This window comes from Zingiber officinale, chromosome 6B (genome assembly GCF_018446385.1).
Source record: "Zingiber officinale cultivar Zhangliang chromosome 6B, Zo_v1.1, whole genome shotgun sequence".
In the NCBI taxonomy this organism is placed as follows: domain Eukaryota; kingdom Viridiplantae; phylum Streptophyta; class Magnoliopsida; order Zingiberales; family Zingiberaceae; genus Zingiber; species Zingiber officinale.
In genome coordinates, this window is record NC_055996.1 from 4257168 (window position 1) to 4267305 (window position 10138).

General features: G+C 41.0%; 1 long non-coding RNA gene across 1 annotated transcript; it reads left to right on the forward strand.

Annotated features, from left to right (window-relative positions):
* The first annotated feature begins 8937 nt into the window (after positions 1-8937).
* On the forward strand, positions 8938-9427 carry LOC121989879. Its single transcript, XR_006114354.1, has 3 exons — positions 8938-9056; positions 9133-9225; positions 9407-9427. It is a non-coding gene; the product is annotated as an uncharacterized LOC121989879 (long non-coding RNA).
* Positions 9428-10138: the final 711 nt, after the last annotated feature.

The following is a 10138-nucleotide window of genomic DNA, read 5'->3' on the forward strand; positions in this document are numbered from 1 at the left end:
TTCTTCTTCTTCTTCTCCGAGAAGTATCCGGCCACCACAAGAGCTCCAATGGAAGAGAAAGGGTTCGGCCACCACAAGAGGAAGAGAGGGAGAGGATGGTCGGCCACACCAAGGAACAAAAGAGGGAGGGGAATAATAGATGTTGTGTCTCATAAAGGCACCTCACCCCTTCTTTTGTATTCCTTGGCCTAGGCAAATTAGGAAATTTAATTACAATAAAATTTCCTCAATTTCCTTGACATGATTTAATTGAGAAAAATAAAATAAAATTTCCCAAATTACAATCTCATGGCCGGCCACATCATTGGAGAACAAATTGGACAAGTTTTAATCAACAATTAAAACTTCCTAATTTGTTTCCGGAAATTTTAAAAAATAAAATTTCTCTTTAAAATCTCTTCATGGTTGATAAAAGGAAATTTCTATAATTTTAATTTTATCAACATGTGAATAATTTTTAAAGAGAAAATAAAATATCTCTCCAATCTACAAATAAGGAAAGAGATCTAATCTCTTTCTTTAATCTTTTGTAGATCTTTTTACAAGAGAGATATTTTAATTTTAATTCTCTTTAAATTATATCTTCCACATAATAATAAAAATTAAAATTAAATTTCTCTTTTAAATTAATTTGGCCGGCCCTACTAGCTTGGGTTCAAGCTAGGGCCGGCCACCCAATTTTATACCTAGGTCGGCCCTAGCTTGTTCCCAAGCTAGCTTGGCCGGCCCCTATTGGGTGGGTATAGAAGGTGGGTATAGGTGGGTATAGAACTCTATAAATAAGAGGCTACGATAGGGACCGAGACGAGAAATTGGTTTTGGTCTCCCGATAAAATTAAACATCCCGTGTTCGCCCCGAACACACAACTTAATTTTATCAATGATAATTCATTCCACTAGAGAACTATCATTGAACTACCGCACCTGTAAAATACCGAAAAATAGGCGAATATTAATAAGGGATTTTTTCGAAATTTTTGGTAATTTTTCTGGAATTTTTCGGAGCTTGTATGGACGAGTTTTCGGGGATAAAACGAGGTTCCGGAAAAAAAAAGTCTATTTAGGTTACCCCATTTAAATGAGGAAAAGTTGAATTTCTAAATTCCTTTTCTTTATTTATTTTGCCTTTTCTTTATTTTCTTTACTTCCTCTCCTCCTCGCCGAAAGCCCCTGCACGCCCGAGCCATTCCCGACGCCGAGCCCTAACCGGCGCTCACGGCGGTTTTCTCCATTTCCTCTTCTCGGTTTCCTCCTCTCCTCTTACATCTTCTCTTTTTTCTGCCCTAGCGCCTCGCCGACGTCGCTCCTCCTCAGCCTAGCGCCGGCAGCCGGCTGCCTTTCCTCTGCCGATCCCTTGCCGCTGCCCTCTTTGGACCGAAGCAGCGTCGGCCACGGCCCCATCGCGGTGATCGTAGCCACCGGACGTCGATGCGCAGAGATTACACCGTGCCCTAGTCCTCCATCTCGCTGGCAACCGAGTACCACTGCCGGTGTTCTCCCGTGCCTGAGTTTCATCTCCTCTTCAGAGTAAGGTTGTTCGGTTGAGGTAACAACAAGTGATTTCAGCAGTGATTCGACAGTGTAAATTTGAGGTTTCCAGCAGCAATCAACCCTTGTTGGTAGTAACAAACCTTCAGTGGATCAGTGATACTTGCTGTGAATTTAGGTAAGGTGTAGGTGGTATAATTTTTACTGAGTTTGGGTTTAATTTGATTAATGAAGGTGTTGGAATTGTGATTTAGGTTTATCGGTTTGGGAGATTGGCAATTTAATCTTGCTCCGACTGTTGATTTACAGTAGCAACGTTTCCAACCAGATTTGGACAAGTTGTAGAGGTAAGTTTGTATATATACTAGATTTCATTCTAGTTGTGGACTTGCTAGGGTGCCCTAATTCTATTTAATCGTGATATGTGGCTTGAGTGGATTTGGGTTTTACCCTAATTTAGCCTTAAGGATTTTATTTAGCTATACATTTGAGTTAGCTAAATAAATTATGTTTATATTGGTTATACAGGACCTTGACGCGAGACGAGTATCTCGGAGTCAGATTGGACCTTTCTATTTTCGGAGGCGGGTACTTTTGACTTATGTCATTTGATATACATAGTAGTGAATTTAACAAGCTGCATTAATTATGTCCTTTATTTCTTTCGGTTAGTCACTACCCATTATCTGATACATGATTGATTGATTGCTTGATTTGCATCCCATGTATACTTTATTTGTTTATACATGCTTATAGGGGGTAGTGATATAGCATGCTTCACCATGTTCAGGACCTAGGTTTTTTTTTTATACCTTCTGTGTACCTTTGATTCGATATGATCCGTTGACCTAGGGTGCACTTTTCTATATATATGGATTAGGTCAGGATGTTTTTATGGTTATTGCCATGCACCATTTGCATGATTGCATGCTGTGCGATAGTCCGCTCCATTATTGTTGAGCACATCGCCAGTTACATGGATCTGCACACACCACCACTCATGGGTTAGTGGTCGATTCAGGCAGAGTGTGTTGCAGCAGGGACTCTGTTAGGCACCGTTGGTCCACTCATGGGTAGTGAGACACAACGTGTTATCCAGCAGGGATTCCTCCCCGTCATTGTGTACCGGGAGTTGAGAGCATTGCGCTCCCCCATTTATGATTTGGGGTAGGAGGATAGGTGTACTCCGACAGCATCCCGTCCACTCGGTCACTCATCAGGAGTAGTGACGACAGAGTGCACGGTTGTCACAGCCCTACCCACTCGGCTTCACTATTGTGTGAGATGATCGACTGGTGTCAGGGGTGACCAGGACGCATCATTGGCATCATATGCATGATGCATTTATTGCTTGTGCTTGTGTTTGCTGCATTTATATGCTGCATATTGTTTAGATACCTATGTTTGACATGCATACAGGATTTCCTTATCCCTCGGACTGTTTGACCTTATACTCAGGACTTGGTTAGTACAGTATTCTCCTGTTTACTTCAGATGCATTTTTATCTTTCTTATCAGGAGACTGTACGCATGATTAGTGCTAGGTGTTGTTTCCCTACTTTGTATATCAATTGTACCTGCTGAGTGTTGGACTCACCCCGCCTCCATTGTTGTTATTTTCAGGTTGATGCTGTCAGGAGGGAGTTCCAGTTGCTAGTCCCCTGCAGACCTCTAGCTATTTGCTATTGTTTGTATTATTTTTGATTCTCACTTGACTATATTTGGATTTGGATGTTGAATACTTAGATATTATATAATTTGTCTCGTTGATGGATTTGTTTTCGATTTTATACTACTACATGCCTGCCTGGACGGCAGAAGAGGTAAGAAAAATCGGATTTGGGGCTTTACGAGTGTAGTTGAGTAGGGTTGATTTCGAGTCAGAGTATTACTATGTTGTTTATTTTATTAACTGCGTGGTTGTGACAACCAGAGGCTGAATACTTATATAAACTGCGTGGTGATTGGTTTTATTTACTGTTATTATTCCAGCCGCATGTGGCTGAGGTATATGGGTTATGTAGAAGTTTCAGATTGTCCGTCGTACAGGGGAGATGCTGCTAAAATTTCTTCGGACAGGGACTCCTCTGGGGCGTGACAATTTAGTGGTATCAGAGCCAAGTTATATGATCTTTTGTTTTCGTATTTTTGATGTTTGGGATAACCTGATACCAATTTATTTACTTGGTATCAGAGTGTCGAGGTTGACGATACTTGTTTGATTTATTTTCGTGTTACGGATTTTTTGAGATTTGGCTGATACCAATTTATTGGTATCAGAGTGGGTTATGACACCTGCTTTAGGTATTCTGGATTTTTGGATTAACCCAAGTTAAACTGGGTAGTTGTTTGAGTGACATGGATTTTTCCATTACGATTGTGTTTGGATTTCCGTTTCGGATTTATATGGATTTCCGGTGATTTTTATGATCGGAAATTTGGGGACTGGACAGCGACGGAACATCTCCAGACGGCATATAGGTATGATGTTTAATTTTATAGTTTATGACAGGTATTAGCATTCTTTATTTAGTACCTGTCTGGTTGCTGTAGCACATATTACTTGTGATGAGTTAGCCATTGAGGATGGTTGACCTTAATAGAGATAAAGGATTATAATCTCTGATGATTTTTCTTATCATACCATCAGTAGTGTTAGCTTCTATTACTACTCGTAGGAGATGGAGGCACATACCAGTCTCTGCTATTGTTAGCTGGGTAGTGGATGATACTTACATATTCCTGTTGACTTAGCCAGGAGAGTTTTATACTCATATTTTTTGGATATTAGGGTACCAGGTACGATGGAAATTGGTCATTGGGGGTTACCATGTTTGATCATTGTTGAGAATGGTTTGAGGTTGAGGGATATTGTGATATAAGATATTATGATATGTTGATTTCTAATGATTTATGAGAGTAAATGTTATGTGGTTGTCTGATGATCAATTACTAAATATTTGTTTTGATGATCTATTAGTGGATAACTATTTTGATGATTTATATTTGGGTTGTCATTGATGGTGACATAGTGAGTGCCATTTATGATATTCACAGGTTTGATGAGTATGGTTGGTGATCAAATTATAAATTGGGTGCTGGAGAGTTTACGGTTGAATGTGCCTATGAGATTTTAATAAATCTGGTTGGTTATGGATAGTTAACAGGATGAAAAAAAAAAATTTGATATATGTTTCCTCTGATATAGGACTATGTGGATAAATAATGATTGATGTTTTGAATGCTAACTTGCCCTCATGGGGAGTAGAGATTTATTCATCTGATATAGTGTGGGCTGATGTTTTTGAGGATGAAGATGAGAGTGTCTTGATGTTCTTAAATTTTGACTTTTTCTTTTGGGTCGTACACATTTATACACATGATATTATGTGGTTGGATATACCTTAGTTGCTTGTGGAGGATTAAGGTATTCTTGATTAGTTAGTAGATGAATGATTTAGTTTTGTTGGTTGATCAGTAGAGGATTGCCATACTCTATTTTTAGAGGTTTGAACCTTTAGCTTATTTGTGCTTAGTTATGTATCTAGAGCACCTTTGAGTACATGTTTTGTACTGATGTGGGAAGGACTGATTTAGTTAGAAATCATTTTCAGCTTGGATTGGTTTAGAGGATCGATGTATCCTAGTCCGTGAAGACTTTGACTGTGGACTGTATATACCTGGTGGGATAACTTAGAGGGTGCATTGGGATATGTGACCCCACTGGTGTAAGGAAGTGTAGAGCTAATTGCTTAACACTTATGGGATACAATCGTTACTAGTGTAAACTGGGAGAGTACATTTGGATTTATGATGATAAAAATTTTTCCCATTGGATATAGTCTTGGTAGTGTATGACATTGACTTGCAATGTTATACCATGGTGTGTATATCTTTCTTGTCCGATACTAGTTCCTTTGAACCTATAGCAGGGTTGTTACTGGATGATTAGGTTGCTTTATTTTGGGTTGCCTTTGATTGATGTATTCATGCTTGATACATATGCATGAATTTTGTTTAGATATACGATAACCCATGAGTGTTGGTAGCATAAGGTTGGTCTCTTTGATTGAGCTGGTATGCTGATTTTGCATGTATATCATGATTGTTTTGGGTTGTAGGAGTCCTGTGGTAGACTGCCCATTTGCAAGTAGTATATGTATCCATGTTCTGATATGGTTTGAAGGTTCCTTGTGGATTATAGATATGTAGTTCGGTGTATGTATCTGGAGGTATTATTGAAGATATCTTGTTGATTAAATCCGAGATGTAGTATAAGTACATCGGTGGTGTTTTGATGGAGATATTTTGTCGATTTAATCTGAGTTGGGATATGTACATATGTGTTTGGTGTGGTATCTGAGGTATCTTTTGATGATATTTGATATGTGAGTGCACCTGGGTTTAGTATGCTTTATTGGAAGTATATGTTGGTTATACTCTTGGCATAGGTGTATATATGTCATGTGAGGTTGTTTGACGTGTATTGTCGATTATACCTATGTTGATATATGCACACGGGTTCGGTATGCATTGTTGGAGGTAGCATGATGATTTATGCCTATGTTGTGGGTATGTTTAGTGTGTACTAATTGGAGGATTATGTCGATCATACATATGTTGTGTGTGCATGTGTGCCAGGTGTATGGTGGGTAGCATCATGATGATTTTACCTATGTTGAATGTAGAATGCTGAGTGCCTACATTATGTTATTGGTTGTATAACCCTGTCAACTAATTCTCCTATTAGTGGGTGACCAACCCACTAGGATGATGATAGAGTTGACTATGGATTTGATTTGTTTACTAGGTTGTTTATACCTTTGGCTGCCCACAGTGATATGTGGTCGAGTGATCTCGTGCAGCCTTTAGTTGGATAGTTAGGTGCCTTGGACACGTATGGATCGTTTGTGGTGGAGCGGAGCTCCCACATATACATATTTTGGATTGCTTGTAGCGGAGCATTGCTCCCATATCTATTGCAGATATATGTTATGGATTATTTGTAGTGGAGTGTTACTCCTACATATTGAGGATTTCTTGTGGTAGAGCGTTGCTCCCCCATATGTGGTATTTTCTGTGATGGAGCGTTGCTCTCACACTGGAGGATCTATGCTTAGGTGATTTTTATCGTTGGTGATCATATTTCAGACTTATTGTCAGAGATCTTATGGATAGGAATGTCTGTGATACGGACATTATGTGTCTTGGTTTTTGCTATATAGGCTTACAGTGCCTTAGATGTTTTCAGGGACTCGATGATCCTGGTATGTCGAGGATGTTTGGATAGGCTTCCATTATCTTTGTGGACGATGTTGTGATCTATTACGGATCCGAGGTGAGTCACGTACACTACCTTTGCATAGATCTAGAGATGATTCGACGAGAACATCTATATGTGATTATCAGTAGTGCTGGTTTGGATTGTCTTTTGTTATGATGTTTGGGATACACAGTCACTAGTAGGAGTGTGCCGTGGTTCCACAGGGATAGAGGTTGTTACCGTTGGGAGCAGCCGAAATCAGTGTAGGAGATCCGCAGTCTTTTGTGACTCGCAGGATATTACAGACCTTTCGTCGAGGGTTTCTTCTGCATAGCTATGCTACTTTCACGCGTGACCATGAAAGGCGTGAAGTTTACTTGGACTGAGGATTGCAAGACCAACTTCTAGGAGCTGAAGCGGAGACTAGTGTCGGCTTTGGTTTTTGGTTTTTACCTTCAGAAGAGGACGAATTTGTCCTCTACACCGACGCGTCTCTACAGGGTATGGGTGCTGTTCTGAGGTACCACGGTAGAGTGTTCTTATATGCTTCTCGATAGTTGAGGGAGCCTGAGAAGAAAATACTCAGTTCATGATCTGGAGTTGGCCGTTATTATTTTTGCCCTGAAGATTTGGCGGCAGTACCTGTATGATATTACATTGAGATTCTCACTGACCATGGGAGTCTCAAATATCTGTTCACTCAGAAGGAACTTAATCTTCGACCGAGGACATAGATGGAGTTCCTGAAGGATTATGATTGTACCATTAGCTATCACCGGGGAAAAGCTAATGTGGTTGCCGATGCACTTAGCTAGAGGTCCAGAAGGACTTTAGCTTGCCACCGAGTTGTGGTCACAGATTTGATTCAGGATTTCTCTGAGTTAGACATTGAGGAGCAGGGACAGACAGAGCATGGTATTCTTGTTACCATAGTTGCTCAGTTATCGATCAGGACGAGAATCCGAGAGACCCAGTTGTTGAGACCTCATAGAGCTCAACGTGAGGCAAAGTGGTCCATATTATCAGACAGAGGATGTCAGAGGCATAAGACTGCCAGAAGTGTTATGCTGACCGGAGTCGGAGACCCTTAGAGTTCTCCATTTGCGACCAGGTATTTCTACGAGTTTCACCCACGAAAGGGGTGAAGAGATTGGCCTCAGAGGTAAGCTAGCTCCGCGATAAATTGGACCTTTCCAGATCTCGGAAAGGATTGGAGCAGTAGCTTATCGGTTGACACTATTGCGTTCCTTGGCAGGCATTCACGCCGTATTCCACGTATCTACGCTGAGGAGATACGTACCCGATCTGATACATGTGTTGATAGAAAATCTCAGTTCTCCTTTCAGCCTGATGTCACTTATGAGGAGATTCCGGTACGGATATTAGATCGGAAGGAGAGTCAGTTGCGGAACAAGACTATCCGGCTGGTTAAAGTCGGATGGCAGCATCATTCAGACGAGGAGGCTACTTGGGAGCTCGAGGATGAGGTATGTGATTTATTTACCGTTCAGCATTTATACTTTATATCTGTTGTTGATACTTGCTGATGGTAGATAATGAAATTTGGGGACCAAATTTTTATTAATGGGGGAGAATGTAAAATACTGAAAAATAGGCGAATATTAATAAGGGATTTTTCCAGAATTTTTGGTAATTTTTCTGGAATTTTTCGGAGCTTGTATGGACGAGTTTTCGGGGATAAAACGAGGATCCGGAAAAAAAAAAGCCTATTTAGGTTACCCCATTTAAATGAGGAAAAGTTGAATTTCTAAATTCCTTTTCTTTATTTATTTTGCCTTTTCTTTATTTTCTTTACTTCCTCTCCTCGCCGAAAGCCCCTGCACGCCCGAGCCATTCCCGACGCCGAGCCCTAACCGGCGCTCACGGCGGTTTTCTCCATTTCCTCTTCTCGGTTTCCTCCTCTCCTCTTACATCTTCTCTTTTTTCTGCCCTAGCGCCTCGCCGACGTCGCTCCTCCTCAGCCTAGCGCCGGCAGCCGGCTGCCTTTCCTCTGCCGATCCCTTTGCTCTCGGCCCCATCGCGGTGATCAGTAGCCACTGGACGTCGATGCGCAGAGATTACACCGTGCCCTAGTCCTCCATCTCGCTGGCAACCGAGTACCACTGCCGGTGTTCTCCCGTGCCTGAGTTTCATCTCCTCTTCAGAGTAAGGTTGTTCGGTTGAGGTAACAACAAGTGATTTCAGCAGTGATTCGGCAGTGTAAATTTGAGGTTTCCAGCAGCAATCAACCCTTGTTGGCAGTAACAAACCTTCAGTGGATCAGTGATACTTGCTGTGAATTTAGGTAAGGTGTAGGTGGTATAATTTTTACTGAGTTTGGGTTTAATTTGATTAATGAAGGTGTTGGAATTGTGATTTAGGTTTATCGGTTTGGGAGATTGGCAATTTAATCTTGCTCCGACTGTTGATTTACAGTAGCAACGTTTCCAACCAGATTTGGACAAGTTGTAGAGGTAAGTTTGTATATATACTAGATTTCATTCTAGTTGTGGACTTGCTAGGGTGCCCTAATTCTATTTAATCGTGATATGTGGCTTGAGTGGATTTGGGTTTTACCCTAATTTAGCCTTAAGGATTTTATTTAGCTATACATTTGAGTTAGCTAAATAAATTATGTTTATATTGGTTATACAGGACCTTGACGCGAGACGAGTATCTCGGAGTCAGATTGGACCTTTCTATTTTCGGAGGCGGGTACTTTTGACTTATGTCATTTGATATACATAGTAGTGAATTTAACAAGCTGCATTAATTATGTCCTTTATTTCTTTCGGTTAGTCACTACCCATTATCTGATACATGATTGATTGATTGCTTGATTTGCATCCCATGTATACTTTATTTGTTTATACATGCTTATAGGGGATAGTGATATACCATGCTTCACCATGTTCAGGACCTAGGTTTTTTTTTTTATACCTTCTGTGTACCTTTGATTCGATATGATCCGTTGACCTAGGGTGCACTTTTCTATATATATGGATTAGGTCAGGATGTTTTTATGGTTATTGTCATGCACCATTTGCATAATTGCATGCTGTGCGATAGTCCGCTCCATTATTGTTGAGCACATCGCCAGTTACATGGATCTGCACACACCACCACTCATGGGTTAGTGGTCGATTCAGGCAGAGTGTGTTGCAGCAGGGACTCTGTTAGGCACCGTTGGTCCACTCATGGGTAGTGAGACACAACGTGTTATCCGGCAGGGATTCCTCCCCGTCACTGTGAATCGGGAGTTGAGAGCATTGCGCTCCCCCATTTATGATTTGGGGTAGGAGGATAGGTGTACTCCGACAGCATCCCGTCCACTCGGTCACTCATCAGGAGTAGTGACGACAGAGTGCACGGTTGTCACAGCCCTAC